The sequence below is a fragment of the Opisthorchis viverrini genome (assembly GCF_000715545.1).
Source record: "Opisthorchis viverrini unplaced genomic scaffold opera_v5_359, whole genome shotgun sequence".
In the NCBI taxonomy this organism is placed as follows: domain Eukaryota; kingdom Metazoa; phylum Platyhelminthes; class Trematoda; order Opisthorchiida; family Opisthorchiidae; genus Opisthorchis; species Opisthorchis viverrini.
In genome coordinates, this window is record NW_008752021.1 from 34,441 (window position 1) to 52,131 (window position 17,691).

At 44.1% G+C, this 17,691-nt stretch overlaps 1 protein-coding gene across 1 annotated transcript in view; it reads left to right on the top strand.

Moving 5' to 3' along the window:
• The window catches only part of T265_10401 (hypothetical protein), a gene marked incomplete at both ends in the record, with an annotated part of 9,891 nt that extends 1,870 nt beyond the window's left edge, over nt 1–8,021 (top strand). The window contains one exon of the mRNA XM_009176767.1: nt 7,227–8,021. The remainder of the gene's footprint in view (nt 1–7,226) is intronic.
• Nucleotides 8,022–17,691: the final 9,670 nt, after the last annotated feature.

Here is a 17,691-nt window from a genome sequence, read left to right on the forward strand (position 1 = left end):
GTGCCAACACTGATGTTGCTGTCTTTGATGATGATGATGATGATGATGATGATGATGACACTAGACCATCATCACTATCATTGAGAGCAATGTATCGGTAACACGTACAAACTCCGGAAGGACTTTCTAGGAAGAAATTAAAAGAGGATGGACATGGAATTACCAAAAGCCACCTCATGTTCTTGTGAAAGGCGAGGAACAACGTACCTGTTCTCTCATCAGATAGGCACATCTGAGCATCATTTCGAATTAAGTCGACCCTTGTGATGGTCGGCTAACATACAGCAGACAATTACGCGAACCCCGACAGTGGAAGCGTGAGGATCACAGTAATCAGTTTGACAGTAGGTGTTGCCAACTCATGGTCCGTCACTCGCAAGCCAAGGAGAGTTTGGAGTTGAAATCAGCCCTCCCTTTAGCAGGCATAATGTTCGGACAGCCTGACGGGTCCTACTTATTACCCAAGTGACTAACCAATCACTGAGTGCTCGATTACACACCATTTAATTGCGAAGACAGTGGACCGACGCCCATCAATGATGAAATATTTGTATCCGTTTAGTGTTCTCGTATCAGGAACAGGGGCATTTTTGGCTAAGTGTAATTCGCGTCTGATGTCACGGATAACGCAAATGCTGTTCGCGCCCTGGTGATGCGTGGACTGATTTCCGTCACTGTACAATCGTGACTTATACAGCAGCCCAGAGAAATAAGATGGGCAGCGTTGTTCAGTTGCCATGCCACCCGAAGGTTGCACGAGGGCTGGGATACTACCAAGCCTAAACAGGAGAAGTCGAGAGGCCCTTCCGGTCAGTAAATTCGCGCTCTAATCACTTGTACCATCTTGACCCGATGGGCAGCACGCTCAGTTTCCGTCCTTGGATTTCTAAGATGCAGGAAACCCGAACTCTGGAAACTATGCTATGTAAGTTGAAAGTTTAAAAGCATACCGAACCTAGAGATCGCATCCAAAGCCCTACCGGGGGTCGATTGGGGATGACAAGCCAATGTCTTCCGCGCAGTCCAAGTCTGATGATACTTCTCTAGGTTTACTCTTGATATCAAGAACCTCGATTCCTTGTTATGTAGATTCCACGATAATACCAATGATAAAGTTGGACAGAAGGGGAAGGGAGAAGGCAGTCTTGCGAATTTTTTTAGTTGCAGGAAGGATTCTAAACAGTCTATTATAAGCTTCTACATGAATGGAATTGTGGGGAAAATCATAGTTACCAATTTCAGAGATATCTCCCTTTGGTCAAGAACACGTAGAAAACTGCCTATCTTTGGGGTCAAAGTCTTTTCCGTAGTCGAGGAAAGCCCAAATCGTTGGTCGGCGGAATGTGCGATGCAGTCGATCAGACGGATGTGTCGTGAGCCAGCTGCAGACCAAGCGATGGCATGCTCTAACTGGTCAGAAGGTGAATCATTCTGGAACGACCTGTTTAGCTCGGCGGCTTCCAGCACATCGCTTTAATTCTAGCGTGGCCTTGTGATTAATTCTGTGGTCACTCTATAATTAGAGTCCCCGTGGAAGCTGCCTCAAGATATCATGCCTTTCGGCGAACCACAATGGGTGAAACAGTAAGCCAAGGATTAACACATGACCTGTAATATTGTTTGTATTACGCAGCGCCGGGAGAAACTCTGCTTCGTACTCTCGTGTTTGTCTCACTTATCGGAGTTAGGCGCGCGGCACTGTTAAAACCAGTAGCCGCAATATGACGGGCATCAATTTAGTACTCCTATAGCTTGGACGGTCACTTCAGTGATTGTCTGTTTTCGCTTATATGAAACTTCTCAAAGTGTCAGAAATTCTAGTTGTGTTTGCACCTTGTGGAACGGAGTTCCAGGCGGTGTAACTTGCGGATTTACTGCAGCACTCAATTTCGACTACTAGGTCAAGGTTGATGGTCCTGCGTTGGTCCTGTGTTTTCAAAAGCTTAATTGACTGGAAATTTTCAGGTCCTCTATAAAGTAGAAAGGTGACCCCTTTCGAGAATGTAATTTTTAACTAACTACGTGTCCAGGATTGTAAGTCTCATTTTAATCCATTTTATGTGGTTTATGACTGTATGGCCGGTCTGCGTCCATTGTAGCTCCGATGGGAAAAAGTTGCCGACCGCGCGAAGTTTTCCAGTGCGCTTATCCTCACGCTTCTGAGAAATAGTTAGTCGTTTAGTCAGTCGTTTACTGTACAGTGCACTGAGTTCATGCTTGACGTACTTCGTGCATCCTGAGGCCCCTGTGCCTCCCTAAATTTATTCCAAAAATCCAGATGGAAACGCGTCACAAACGCCACCGATGTTAGCCATCAGCTATATACTGTTGCAACAGTAGAATTCTTCATAAGGACCGTACAGCAGTTGCTCGTTTGTTTCCTATAATTCAGCCGCAAGAGGACGGTGAGGTCATTCTACAATAGGTTAGCGAAGGCCCGGTGCTATGAACATGACATATGGATGAGATTCAGAAGTTTAATGTGGGTGAGCTTTTATTGGTTGACTCGGATCTCGACCCCACAGAGAATCCTGCCGACATGATGGCGAACGCAATGTATTCCAAAGACCACACCTTTTCTGTTGATTTTCGGACAATAGTATTTACACCACACGAGTGGCAGGAACCAAAAGTTCGTGTTGGTGGCAACTTCTTGAAACACATCTGAGTGACGTATAAAAAATGGCCATGTTGCCCCCTAGTCAGAAATCTGTCTGCAATGTTGACTGAGGACTGCTTCACTAATACTTCAGACCCATGGGACAAATTACATCTAGTTCTCTGAGAGTGGATGAACAGGCGCGTAAACCTGTCATGTTTTTTCCAAATCGACTAGTGTCTTTTATTCACACACCACAGAACTTATGGTCTAATTCATCATCAGCGACCTCGCCAGAGTGCTCGTAGTGAACAGGCATCTAGCGCCTTTATCCCACCTGTTTTCTTTCCATAACTCAGTTGAGTTAATTGTGGCTGTGAGGCGGTAATTACCAGTGCTCTGCATCGCTTTTGCTGACAGTGATCATAACTATTTTTGTGGCTGATCACTCATTTAAATAAAGTTTCTAACCAAACCAGCAAGTTTACTGTTTTAAGACAAACCTGGCAAGCGCCTGTGGTGTTCCCCGAGTATGTTCTCTACTTGGCACACTTAAGATACTCTTCACTACAAAGGTCTCTTCCATGTTGTTGTAGGTCTTTCTAATCTTGTTGTTAACTTTGCTATCGTTGGTAACTGTTGCCATTAACCTTCGAGTATCTATATATTTATCACGTACGTTTGTAGTGCCACTCTTTTGGCCTACAGCCTCATGATTTGGTAGCTCACAGGTAGGAGTACCTAACATTGGCTAAGAATGCTTCGGTTGCTATTACCCCACGCACGAAGTAATGTCACGAGACTAGGTCTTGAGTACCTTTGAGCCCCCCCCCCTGGGATGTCTGGTACCTACACTCTAAAAAAGACTGAGTAACTGCCCCGTTTTTCCCCTTTCTGGTTTCACCCCAACCTACCATGTTTGCGACTCCATAGTCTTGGGTTCCGTTTCAACTGTATGGACGTTCTTCTATGGCGTTATATTCAGGAGATGACCAGTGGTTCATCTCTTGTCTCCAACAGGGTGAAACATTTCGTTTTTAATATACCGGTGTGTGGCTACCATATACGATTGTTTCTTGTAGGCCTGCGTCTGAGTCTGTAAACTTAGAGCATTTCCAGTGAGAAAGCGCCAGACTGCAAGTAGAGCTCACCTCCATCTGTTGAGCCCCTGTTCCTCTCCCTTTATTTTGCTATTCGTCAACCATTCGTAACCATTTGTTCCAGTTGGGTCGTCAATATTTGTGGGGCGTAATCGTTCCGCCAGCTTAATTAGAATTAGTTAGGCTAACGCCACCACTTTCAGATACGAGGGGGTTAGCTTAAATGCTGACCGATGTGACTTACATATTATTGCTCAGAAGCTTCTATAGCACGCGCTACCGTCTGTCGTGTCTTCTGTCATTCTTAGACGAATTCCTCAAGGAACAAGTGCGGTCGATCAAAGAAATTTCAGATTATATTACCAATCTTCGCCGTGTCGGACCTGGACTCGGAGAATATATGTTTGACAAGGAAACTCTTCATGGCGAAGATGACTAAACTTGATGTGCTCACGTGTTCATCGTTCGTCATCTGCCCATTTTATGAATACGTCCACCTCTTGTCGTAGCACTATCCATGCACTTTTCGGCTATTTTCTAGAATAACAGACTGCGGTTTTCACTGTGCATCAATTTCATCCCTCAGCAGTCTCTTGATGAGCTTTCAGAGTGAAAGATTGACGTATTGTACAACCCTTTCTGCGTTTCGCCCTCCAGCAGTTCTGAAGGAGCGTAGTTTTGGAAAGCATTTACTGTATTTGCAAACCGTGATTACATATGAAGGGCTCGGACTCCCACGATGCAAATTTTATTTTTCTTGTCTTGATCTGTTCGACTGTGACCCATGGGGACAATGTTAGTGGGTATCATAATGTGTTTCATGTTTTAGGAAAATTCAGTACCTAATAAAGGCGCACATACCACAGTCGCGTCACGAGTCTATATCTGATCACCTTTTCCGCATTCGGCTTTGGTACCACCATCGCTGGTATTTTGTTTTGTGACAAAACTGAGCTCAGTTTGGCAGTTCATGTAGCTCCATTTTACCTGAATATGGTCGGGTGTCGATTGTTTCATGTTTTTTCGGCCGTAATACTTCCTCGTTCGCGTTCAAAAGCTTTTGAATGGCAAGTTTTCGGTCCCGATTTTCCAGTCAATAGTGGTTGAATACCCATACGTAGCTGGTGTACTACAAGTCGTTTTAGGTCAGCCATGCGTAGCACTACTTACAAGTGATCGCTGTCAACTGGCAGATAGAAACCCGTTAAACCTCATAGCCTGGTGCAGCGTGAGTAATCGTCCTTCAGTTCCTTGATCTCGTCCTACTGTGCGGATAGTTTTCTGGTTTAAAAAATTCGTTCACCTATAGGAACCTTTCGGTGCCTAACTGCCATGCCACCAGAAGGAAGCACAAGGGATTAGATACTGTCAGGTTGTCGGAGCCTAGGCAGGGGAGGTCGAGAGGCAGAGATCCGGTTCGAACTACGGACCTTCGGTCAGTAAATTCGCGCTGTAACCATCCGACCTCTGGTTTAGCGTCACGTCAGCACTCGTTTACGTGGTCCCTTTTGCAGCCCTTGTACAGATGGTCTTCCGCATTTCACGTGTCGAGGTTCTAAGCGTTTGCCATGGAAAGTGGCCAGAAACCGATACTTTTCTTAGCAACCTACAGACAGCTTTCTTTATCTTCCTTATGGGTACCACTGCTTAAGCTCAACGGGGCTTTCTGTAACTTGCCGCTCCAGTCACCGTTTGGGTTGCGAGTCTTCAAACAAATCAACGACACAACACAAATACCAGTCTACACAGAATACCGGAGGAACAATGGTGACTGGACCTTTTTTATCCCTAACTAACTTGTCGAAAACGAAAATTTCAAAGGCTACCTGTGCACTGTCCTCTGCTGATATGCCACTGTTTTTAGGATGCGGTGTGTGCCATCACACAATAACCATTCATTGGCTATACCACCAATTTTCATTGCTTTAGCGGAAATTGTCTGTTCCACCGTTCAACGAATACGAATATCACGCCTAACGAACAGCGCAACTGAACTTCCACCTTTTCTGAGTCTGTTTTTTTTTAAATTAGACTCATCCTACAGTTAACGATGGCGACTCCAAGGTCTGCGTTTTTAACTGGTGTTCATCATTTTTCTGGTACTGGTGAGGTGAGTTGTGAAGCAAGGCGACTTCCGTTTGCTAGCTGTTTACATCTTCACCCGCTTGCAGCTCGGTTATTTGTCTGGATATCACTGTGCGCCGTGTCTGTTAGCTGGTGCACGGCTGAGCTGCTTATGACCCCATCATCAGAAGCTAGGGTGCACTGTCCTCCTATTGTTCCGCTCAGTTGCCTCGTCGTTTGTCGAATGTATTCCGCTGCACAGCAGTGTGTACAGGCGCGCTATCTTTGAGACCAAAGCAACACGGACGATTGTTTGTCAACCAGGTTCGGCGTGTTGGGGCCGGTATATCGTCCTCAACCGGAAGGCTACTTGATGTGTGCGAGTCTTCTTTCAGCGGTGGTGCCAACAGCATTGGTTTCTCTTCTATTCAAGTGCTTCATAATAAAATTGTCGAGGAACCCGCAAATGCTTCATAATAAAATTGTCGAGGAACCCGTTATCTCCGAGAGCGTTGGTGAGGGTTAGGATTTCCTGTTCTAGCGTGTCGTCAGATCTCGATTCGATCTTTTGTCGACAAAAACGATTTGTCCTTATTTTGGGCTTGCCGTGGTCCAGCTCCCTTCCCCACCCACTTTCTTTGTCTAACGAACTATCACGGCACTGACAAACTCAGGTCACCCTATTAATGATTTGAACTAGTTGTTCCTCATCAGATAGCTAACGCCTTTCAATCGGTTTCTCATACAGGGTGCTCATTTAAGTGTGTTAAGTGCTTCCATTTTTAGCCTTTGCAACTGTATGAAGTTGACGAAAGCATGCTAGTCAACCCATCTTTGTTCTTATTCTAAATGGGAATTTTCGGAATATTACACACGTATCCCTTGGAAACGCTGCTCATTAGCAGCCAGATCGATATCTTGGTCGGTCTCACCTAAGCCTACCCTATAAACCCCAACCGGGGGTCAAATGTCCAGTTAAAGTCTTCGATACTCGACTATATCTCTTTTAATGCATCAACCACCAGACATGTGTCATGTGACATCGGGGCCTAAATATTCGCATGCAAATAATTAACATCTAACTAGTCATGTAATAGAATCTGCTCTTGTCCTGAGGCGAGACCACCGTCCAATAAAGTGAAACTACCGTGGAAAAGATGTCTGGTCCCTCAAAATGTTTGACCAAACAAATCCACGAAATCCCTGTCGATCAACTTATACTTTTCAGTTACTTGACTGTCGCTAAATCTGCTTATTGGTGGGCTGCGACTTTAACTTGGCTAACCTTTTTGTGTGAATAGAATGGTAAGTATTGAATACAGCTTGAGAATCATGCTCCCGGTCTTTCGTCATTTTTTGTTCTGCTGATCGTGAGATCCAGTACATCTTGACCCTGGGTATGTAAATTTCTCGTCCACGAACACACCCACCTTCCTCGATCGCTCATTTTCAACCAATTTCAGGTGAATTCCTGAAAGAACAAGTGGAATCGATCAAGCAAATATCCGATTATGTTACGAACCTTCGCCGCTGTGGACCGGGTCTTGGAGAGTACTTGTTCGATAAGGAGACGCTGCATGGCGAAGAAGATTAGATTTTTCCCCTTCCACTGACCAAGTGTTTTCAACCAATCGGGGAATCCTCTTCCCCTTTGCACAATACTTCGATGGCTACCTGCTCACTAGTTTGTCACTTTCATATTGTCCGTATTTGTCTGTATTTTGCTTTGCATATTTGTAAGCGGTTCGTCGAATAATGGCAATGTCTTTAGAGCTAACATGATATGGCTCGTATTCTACCGAATCTCAGTGCTTATTCTTCAGTTTACTAGTCCTTCAGTAACCAGGGTGGTGGAGTCATCTGGCTTCGCGTCAAGATGACCCTTCATTAGAGGATTGGTCTGATTGCACATTTGATTCTAGACTATCCAGTCGGACAGTCTCCACTGGATGTCACCGTGTTTGTATTGCCTCGTTCGCCTCGGTCATTGTGCACCTTTGACATACACCTTAGTAACATCAGACGATCACCATGCGCCACCGTACATCAGGCGCCGTCTACCTTTTTACGGACATTTGCAATTGATGCCATTGCCTTGCAAGAACCAACCATAAGGAACGCAGAAGCCTGTCATTGCCGACGATGATCTATACATTCTAACGAGACTGAACGCTTTTCTCATCCTTGTCTCATCATTTCTGCTTGCAGTTACTTCGCCAGGGACATGCCATTTCTTGGGAACTATGGATCCATTTTCACCACATCCTTATCAGTAATGGTTTTTCCATTTGGGAATTTCGGTTTGGAGCTCCAGTAGCCGAGTAGATCGGTCGATTAGGTTTATGTAGACGTTCAAACTTTGGTCATCAATCTGTTGCAAAGACCAAGTGGCAAGACTATCTTCCATTGAGGATCAGCTGCTCTACAATCGGTTATGTATGGGTTTTTAAGTCAAACAACGTCACCGTTAAATGCCCTTCGCACCAGAAGAATGACGATTATATGTACCCCATCGTGTCATTAACGCGACCCAGCGTGACTACAGAAAGGCCACATGCTTGTTAGTTTTTCCTTCGTTCGGCAGAGTCCAAGGACGGCTTCTTCACCCCATCCTTTTCCGCAGTTCACTGGGTGGTTTGTTCGAATGCTAAGACTCATTGGCTTAGTTTTATATCTGTGCCGAGGTCGCCAAGCTGGTAAGCCAATCGGCTAGTGTCTTGCTTTGTGAGTATGCCAGATGACCAGTTTAAGAGGACTCAACTGTTTTGAATATCGCTCATGGTCGGTCTCGCACTGATTCCATTTGACTCTCAGCGGGACATCGCTTTTTGACTGGCACAGAGAAAATGTTAACCCGCACAGGTATGGTGCGTGAGTTAAGAATGCAGTCGCCGTCACCAGTCACGTGGAGCTCCGAGAATCGCCCGTCGCCATGCATGTGCAAACTATGGCGGGGGGGGGGGCTTTGTTACTGAACTCAAACAAGGGTGACGTTGGATAAGCTGTGGTACTTTGTGGGTCACAATAGCCAGAAAGCATATTTAGAGATCGGCACCAACTCTGATCTGTTCCCTCATTGTCATACCGAACTGAACATTACCCTTAGGTAATTGTCAGATGCAGAAACACGTACAATTGCTCAATGCACCCGAAGCACGGAGTTTGCAAAATGAAATGGAGCAGCCTATTCCAGTTGTGATGAAGTTCCTAGTGGGCATGCTGGTTAACTGGGTGTGACCACTATCGATATATTGCATCCTTTTGAACAAGATTTTGATATTTACCCAACCTAGAGACGTTCCTAGCTGTCTAGTAGTATTGTGCAGTGTACGACTTGTCCAGTTACAAACGCCTCGATTGTAGAGGAGGTGGTCCCCAACCAGAGATAGTTCCACTACTTGCTCTTCAGAACAATTTGATTAGACAGGAGTAAGTCGAAGTTCACACATCTACCTGAATTCATTTGATGGGTTTAGTCGGTCACTGGAGCTCCGGATGAAAAACTATTTGATACGGCTACGTATTTTTCAAACTGCGCGGTATTTTGGAGGAGTTAGAATAAGTCGATGACGATAATCGCAAAAGATGACATTTTTTGAAGTGATTGTGATTCTACTCAAGGTCTCCAGTTGTGTCTACATAAAAGCGATCAATCAATGTGAGATTTCGCTCTTGGTCTGCTACTCTGGTTGTCTTTAGCACTCTCCCAATAAGGTCTGATTTTCCCGTCTTCTTATAGTATAACCGCTTCCAATTCCACTTTTTGTTATTATCACTGCACTTACCCTTCCTGACGGACGTCTAGTTGTGCCTACTGAATCAGAATGGGGCTATAATCCGTTTAGGGTACATTCTCTTCCGAGACTGCATGATGGATACTTACGAAACACCGTTTTCCAGAAAACATTAGGGACTAATGATATCTTAAACTATTCACCCTTCTGTCCCTACCTTGTAACGGTGCTTCAGAAGAGGAAAGTTACACTTCTGATTTGCGCAATTAACGAGTCGCTCGCGGGTTAATAGATTAGGCGTCTTTTATAAGGAGTTAGTTATTACGATTACAAGAAGTTCTATGTGGGACAAACGGCGTCACCAGAAAACTCAAGTACGTTTCAGGCATTAGATAGAGACTGGGCGACTGAGACACGAGGCATGGTACCGAATAAATGGAGAAAATGAAGTTTTAGTGCAGCAAGTGATCTTCACACCACAGTGATTGATGTCCAAGGCGATGGAAATCGCCATTCCTCCCAATGTGGAAAGAATAGGAATATAACTGGTAGGCATACAGGGAACCGTATCAATGAATAGTCATTTGGACCTGAATTACAAATTCCAAACCTGCCCAATGCTATTTGATTTCCTCACTGAACTTTGATTGTTTTTAATGCTTCCACACAACCCAATAAAATTTGTAAACAACTCCCGGAATGAATTAGCTCTAATGCCCCAAACCGGTAGAATAAAGCCCCTTAGCCCATCGAAATCAATGCTCGTTTCCTCTGTCAGTCCTAAGAGCTAATCATACACGCTAACCAACAAAAATTTTTACCGATCGTGAGTTTATCTGCTAATTGGGAAAAATCTCGGTTCTCAGCTCGACCGATATAGCAACGTACTCACTTGGCCCAGCGACACCTTTTCGTCAAAACTTAACCTGATTGTTTGCCAGACTATCTTGAAGCAGCGATCTCTCAATCGCTTCCCGAAATTTTTGTAATCGGTGGATATCATGCAGTACATATCCAGTGTTCAGAAGGAGACCGAACTTGTACAATGCAACAGATTATCGCTGTCTTCGTGTGCTAAGTCAGCCATTCCTTGAGAGGAAACCTCAAGGACTGATGGCTGTGGATAGACGTTTTGAGAATTCAAAACAGTTTGAACTTCAGTATCACGAAAGTGAAACAAGCCGTTGATACTAAGTGAGAAGTACTGGTCACTTGTCTGAGGCGTCTACTTCCAGGGGTGGAAATGTCCGTTTTGGTTTTCATGACTCGTGTTACCAAAAAATTGATTGATTAGCTGTGCGAATCCCATTAGAACTTGATTAAGAGGTCATTTGGAGCATAGAGCGGAAGCGTCCATGGGAAAATCGGCACTCCAGATTGTATGTGAATAGTATCTTGACGATAACCGTATCCAGAGCGTTAGGAGGAAACCCTGTGGTGTCTTTCACTAACCACCGTCTTAACGTCAAACCGGACGTCGAACATGATAACTACAGTCATGTAGTTGTCTGCACCACCTACACAACAGAAGCAGTCGCACGTCTGTCTATCAGAAGCAAGNTACACGACAGAAGCAGTCGCACGTCTGTCTATCAGAAGCAAGTTTGAATTGGACAGCACTTACACTTCATCGGGTTTATACCTATAAATTATAAATGCGTGAACTCTACGACGAGATAGGATACAATTGAAGCCATGTCTCATTAGTTCAGTGAAGTGGTCATCCAACAGGTTCTGGTCTATTGCCGCCATGAACGTACAAACCCATAACCTACGGAGCAAGTCAGACACGAGAGACAGTGCGGACAACGGGTTCAAATATTGATCAGGACCGTCAGGCAATAATCAATAGTGACAATGGCACCATCAAAGAGACGCAAGAGGGGTGTCCATAGAAATTCGATCTCAATCAACACATGCCACAATCTCCTATCCCACTCGCCGTACAATGAATCCGTATTTGCCCATGAACCATCATGACGAGTCAGCTAAAAAATCGGTCACGCACTGGTATGTGATCACCACTTGATAATTTTGCTGGGATCTGGTCCAGGTTCTTCCTCCTGTGGCTGGATGTAACCATCGGCTAGGAAGCCGAGTAGAGTAGAAATGAATGCTGTTGAAATTCCACTGAAAATCTGAACATAAATTGAGTAGAACAACACAGTTCCGGGATGGCTTACGATGTGAATTCCTACCATTCATAGTACACACAGTGGTGTTTGTTCTCCAAAAGTTTTATGTGGATATAACTTAATGCAGCCCATCGATGGTACTAACAAATGGGTCTCATGATTCTTCTGGAACAAAGCCTCTAATCTATTAGGTTAGCGTATGGCGAATATTTTGAAAATGAATTAAGCTGGACACTAAAAGAGTGAATCCGATTAAGTGTACAATCAGGTCTCAACATTCTGGTTTTGGTCGGGCAGGAATGTGCCCGCCTTTTAAGATTAGATTGTTTTCTGATGCCAACAGCGACTTCATCGAACTACATAATCCAAATGGTCTTCATGTTTCTGTAGGATAGAATAAGTGGGAAAAACATCTTGATGGGAATTACACTCGTACCGTCTATTAATCCTCCAGCCCACGAACATAACCTCCATAAGATTGCAATGTATTAACCACAACACACATTCAATAATGCGAACTCAGAAACTACGTGGTGATTTGTCCTCAAATTGAGTCGTGTGGTACATACTCTAATAGATTCTTCTAGTATATAGTGCCCGAACCAGATTTCCACTGGACGCTCAACTTCCCAACAAGAGGACAAGACCAAACCGGGAAAGAGAATGTCCAGGTGACAAAGGTCAATCCTGAGCACGTCATGTGAGGAGGACAGTGCGACGACCAATGGTGCATATCAGACAAGGTCATCTGCTAACAGCCTGTATGCAATGGCGATGAAAGCCAACACATGCTGGCAGTATACTCATACGTGACAATCTGCCATGTGTCGACTACTGTCTTTGCCGAAACGAGGAGTGAGACAATGAGTGACCTTGAACTTCAGGCTGACGCCGCGATTTCGATGTGACTCGCGGTTGGTTCTGGAAGTCGGTAAAGGTTGAGCGATGTTCGAATCCTTAATGAATACGTATGCGAATATATTAATTATAAGGTAGACCGTCCTGTGCAGGTGGTTCTCAACCTTGATCTCATCTCTATCCGATTTCGGAAATCTTACCGAAATCATCCGCAAACTCTCAACGTGAAACAGAATACTCCAAATAATACGGAGAACGTGATATTTTTCTGAAATGTCAACAAAACGACGAAATTTGAAAAGCCCACGATAAATTCATCCACTTCGGAGGGCGCATTATTTACTAAGAAAGTTCAGTAAGATACTTTAATGGTTAGTTCTAAAGACCGACGGTTCTGACACAATTTAAAAGGCCATTTTTTGTTGGAAAACCGTCAGTGCACCGTGATTACTTCTTGCAGCTCAAGAAGGTTGGCTACACACACTGCAACTGTGTATAGGTCAATCACAAAGTGAGCGGATGCATTCTTGTTTTTCTCATTTTGTTTTCGCTCAGCACACTGAATAACCACCACTGTTCTTGACCGCAATACAAGCACCGGTCCGATCGATGCAGTGCGCCGAACTCTTGAGATTTCACGCATTTTTACTGGAGTAGATACGTGGTAAACCCAATGTTATTGTTATTCCAGACTGTGGCCAGTTATGTGGTTGAATCGAGACGAGCAGGTTTTTCAGTAGACCAGTTAGTATGAAAACTGGGGAGGCCGATACACGTAAACAAGGTTTTCAGACGCTACTCAGCTTATCAGTGGACAGATGTCTCTAAAGATAATAGGTGGCCGAAGTCGGTGCATGTGTTGAAAATGAAAACTTCATTGAAAATTATTATAAGGGCAGTGACAACTATTATAGTTCTTAAGTGCTTTGGACAAGAGTGATTACAAGACAAATGGGAAACATAAAATTCATCACTTGCACAATACATTCACAACCTAGTCCTTCGGTGGGAATAGTGGTGGATTCTCGCAACAACAAGATCAGAACACCCTATAACAAGCGACACAAGTTTAGTCCACTGCTTTTTCTCTATGGCCAGTTTGGAGAACATCGCAGGAAAACCGGAGTTCTCAGGGATATAGCTGCCGAGAGCATGCAAGCAGTTGGACTGGTATTGATCGAAAAATCAAGGAATACAAATGCTAAGGTCGGAACGTTGATGTTTTGGATTTCGTCTTACTGTTTATCGTGCTGTTGTAGTTCTCCTAGAATATGGCCTGGGTTTAGGAGATGTCGTCAGGCGGAGCGACCAGAAATGATGTGTTAATAGTACACCTTGTATTTAAGTTGGATTGCGCCGAAGAACGTGATTCAGAATTAAATGGAGTGTGAAGACCTCAAGAAAATTTAGTCAGAATCGGTAAGTGGCACGGAGTCACCCAGCTCCGCGTGATGGAAAATAGTATAGAATTCTGTTGTTACCGATACAAATTCAATGACAGAAGGCTTGTTGCTCGTATTCCCAGATTCCGTGGACGAGCGTGATAAGCCAACATTTTACGATTAGGTCCGGGCGTACAACTGATGTGTTGATTCTGTTCATTCTGGTTAGAGTAACGACGGCTCTGACCCTAAATTCCGAACGACTTTGGCGTGTTTTTGTTTCACTTCACACTCAAGTTTTATGTGCAAAACGCCCCACGACGACGAATGTGCATAGTGACAACCCTGAACTATTCTATTTTCCACATGCTACCCTCGGCTTTCTAGTCCAAGGTCTCTGACATTCATATCCGTTTCACCTTGTGTTATAAGTAACACTCCGCTGTGAAGTCTACTGGTTGGGAGGACTATACCGGTCTTGACTATGCATTTGGCTTAGTCATGTGGTGGCACATTCAGTGAGTGGTCCAATTTGTCGCTCATGTCTATCATGATGTGCCCAATCATCTTTCAGAGTGCATAAATTCTTCAGAGTATCGGGGATTCCGGTCGATCGGATTGCTGAAGCCACGAATTTGGTGTGTATCCGCTAAGAAACCGGATAAAGTTATGCTGGACGAGGGTAGTTACGAAATAGTGATAAGCGGACACAGTGTCTGACAATGGTGATTGACATATAAGTACCAGCACTGCTTCTAACTAACAGTTCATTAAACCTCCGGTCATTCGTTGTTCCTGGTATTCGTTGAGCAATTACCACACATGATGTTCATGTTTCAGCTAGTCATGAAATCCGTTGACTCAGATCCTTTCTCATTTCCAGGCCTTCAAATTTACGTAATTTCACTTCAGGGTCTCCACAGTCCGTCGTTGGTCTGCAGGAGTACCATGTGACTACATTCAGCAATACAGCTGACCACACAATCAATAGTTAACCCCGAATCAGCTGACTGGCCACTATCTCGTGCAGCTAGTCTATGGTGTCCACTGGGAATTCAGCCGAGTCATGGTGTATCGCGTACAGGGTACAGCACCAGCGGTGCGATTCCTGCAAAAATTCAGAAGTGATTTGTATCGGTATATCTAGGTGATTAGCTAAATGAGGCATTCGACCTATTTGTGGTCAGCGGGGTTCTGTTTTAGGTTTCTAAAGTTCCCGCACTGTCGGTCTGCACACTGGTCATGGCCCAGAAGTGTTAGTAAATTTCGTTTATTATGTTGCGATACTTCTACTACCTAGATGTTGTACAGCATTCCATCATATTCGCATCGCTGTAGTTAAGTTAATCAGAGGTTTTCTCACTAAAATCGGATATACCATAAAGGTTTTAGTTTTAAGAATTTATCGACGGATTCGGGATGGTTGATTTTTGAAACATCAGAGTACACTAACGAGTTGACTTATAACTATTGCGGTACGGCTGATGGATGCAACATTTATTCATGGTCGATGTTGAGCACTATCTATGTAGTTTGATTGCCAGTGAGCAAGCATGCGTCGTATAACTGTTAGGATCCGACGATAACTTGCTTGACGCTGTGAATCCCGATACTACTCAGGACGGACAAGCCCTGCTTTTTATGTGTTCCAGTCTTACAGACATTTCTGTCCTAATTAGGCTTGCTTGTTCAGTTTACTTCCATCTCTATCTAGCTTTATTGGTTCTTTTAGTCGTGTGAACATCCTACTTAAGTCACTTTCCTACAATCCCTAACAACGCACTAATTGGTGATGAAGCTTTTGCACTCAACTTGCGCAGCTGCAAACATTATCCTCTGTACCGAACTCCAAGTTCTAAAAAGCATCACAAGAAAGGAATACTGGAGAATGAGAGCTCAGGACTCGGCCATTCTCCGCTTCTACAGAATAAGTACGTAATCAGACAAATCCACTAAGTCCAGTCCTGGTCGTTGGCTTGTTCGCTGAGCTAGGCAATTTGTGATTGTGCCACTAAACCGCCGCTGCGCACCACCACACTCCCCAATAATGCACTGATGATGTCACCTCAGTTGGTGATGAAACGTTTGCAATCAAATTGCCCAGCTTAGCGAACAAGCCAGTGACCATCTACGCTGCCTGAGCTACCGATATTTTCCTCTATAGAAAAGACTAATCATATCAATCCAGAAGATTCTAACATACAACTTGTCAAAAGACTGTGGTTGCCCAAATCTAGATGGGAGGGGGTCTGGGTTCGAACCACGGACGGTAGGTTTGAGACTCAATCACTGAGCTGCCTCAAACCCTAGTTGTAACTAGCCACAAAAAGTTTTCTCATCAGTGGATCGTAATGCTCAGTCCACAATGCAAGACCGTTCTTGGACAAAATTAGAAGCACCAACATTCGAGAGAATGACGTAGCGGTTTCGTCAGCTGTGGACCCACTGTTCACATCGGTGGACCTGTCACAGGAACGAGCCTTTTGTGATCATCAAAAGGAGTTAACTACGACGAACAAATCAACTAATGAGCAGCGTCTTTTATGATGTCCAATTTGTGAATGAATGAGAAACCAGTGAAAACCTTGCCTTATTATACGGTCTTATCACATGACTGCCAAACAGACAGTCGCAGACAGACGAGGCATACTAACCAGGTTCGCAGGTACCACAGCAACCAACTGAAATTTCAGAGCACAAAGCTGCATCCGGACCATTTTCAAGCATACTGAGATGCATGGAAACACTACCGAGTCAAAATTTAGAAAGTGAAACGTTTTGTACAATGTATTTGAGAGAAATGGACACCCCAGATTCTTCTATCTGATGAACCCTCAGAAAACCCGAATCGACCAACTCAACAGCACAGTTATAAGGCAAGCAGATCAAACCAGATCACGCTTCCATACATCAGGAATATTTCTGAAAAGACCGCCAACACACGTTGAAATTGACCTGATCCATTGGCCATTGAGGAGGAACTGCATAACGCAAAACTGAACAACCAACTAGGGGCAGGCTTGTATACAAGAAGAATGTGAACCAAAAATTGAAGAGATCAGTCCGCATTCCTGGACTGACATCTAACCAACAAATCGAACGATTCAACAAAGAAGGGCATCAAAACAATCAAATCGGCCGGCAAAAACAACGAAGAAAGTAACATCATACGGGGAAGTATAACCGTCCAGACAAACTCAAGAAGATCAAACAATCATACAAAATAAGGACGGAATAATCAAACCGAAGGAATGAAACTACCAAAAGTGGAAACCACAATAACGGTCAACAAATTCCACAAAGACCATGAGGCAACGGAAACAGAGAACAAATCAGTTAGAAGTCGGGACTAAAGTCCCCCAAAAAGGCTAACCAAAACATTACAAACGCTGAACACAACCCAACGCAAATTGCAAACGGGTCAGTGAGGTTACAATAAAGGTACATGCTAATTAGCCATCAAATGAGAATATATGGGCGTATCTCTTCGACGAGACGTCTGCGAGCTAATTAGGTTTCAGCAACCTTGTGAGTAGTTTCCAAGGTACATGTAGCCATCAAATGAGAATATATGGGCGTATCTCTTCGACGAGACGTCTGCGAGCTAATTAGGTTTCAGCAACCTTGTGAGGTGAGTCCTTTATGAAAATATACTGTGATATCTCGAATATCGTGCCAACTGAATCATGAGGCGGCCTGTGTGCAACACATTCAGTCGTAGAATATCATAAACAAGAGATTCAGTTGAGTCTCTCGTGAAAACCAAATTGATTTGCAAATGAGTGTGTTTCTCGAAAACAGTTCAATTCGGGTTCAAGT